Below are 572 nucleotides of genomic sequence, written 5' to 3'. Positions count from 1 at the left end.
CAGCATCTGCAGGGCCGATGGCGAGCGGCGCAGGCTGCTGCGTTCGGTGGCGCCGGCTCTGCCCTGGGTTTTGCCGGTGGGGCTTTGCTCTTGACGCTGCCTCTTCCTGCTGTTTGGGCACTGTGAGTAACCCACCCAAACACGGAAACCGCATGACCAAATGAACCCCTGCCCGGGAGGGAATCTGCCTCCCGGGCGTCGCGCTGGAGCCCGGGGCCTGCTCCTTCCCCGACGGGGTGGCACGGGCAGGCCCGGGGCTCTGATGGAGTGACTCTGCCCTGGACCACTGACCAAGCAAGAACTCTGCTTGCGGGCCAGCAAGCCCGGCAATAGTACCTGTAGCAGTTAGCCCCACCCCGGCTGCGCAGCGGGGCCTTCCGGACCATGTCAACCCTTCCCGCCTGCAGCATCGGTCCCAAAGGATGCGCGAGCATCCCTCTCCTGTGGGCAGGCCCTGGGGGCTGCGGCACCAGGCTGCCCCCCAGCCCCTGCTCTCCCCAAGGTGGGGTCTCAGGGGGGCTGTGTGCCAGCGCTGCCCATTCAGCTTTGCTTCATGGAGTCAGTTTTTGGTC

Source organism: Eurypyga helias, unplaced genomic scaffold (assembly GCF_000690775.1).
Source record: "Eurypyga helias isolate BGI_N326 unplaced genomic scaffold, ASM69077v1 scaffold39221, whole genome shotgun sequence".
NCBI lineage: Eukaryota > Metazoa > Chordata > Aves > Eurypygiformes > Eurypygidae > Eurypyga > Eurypyga helias.
The sequence above is the reverse complement of the archived record's forward strand: the minus strand, read 5'-3'. Positions refer to the sequence as shown.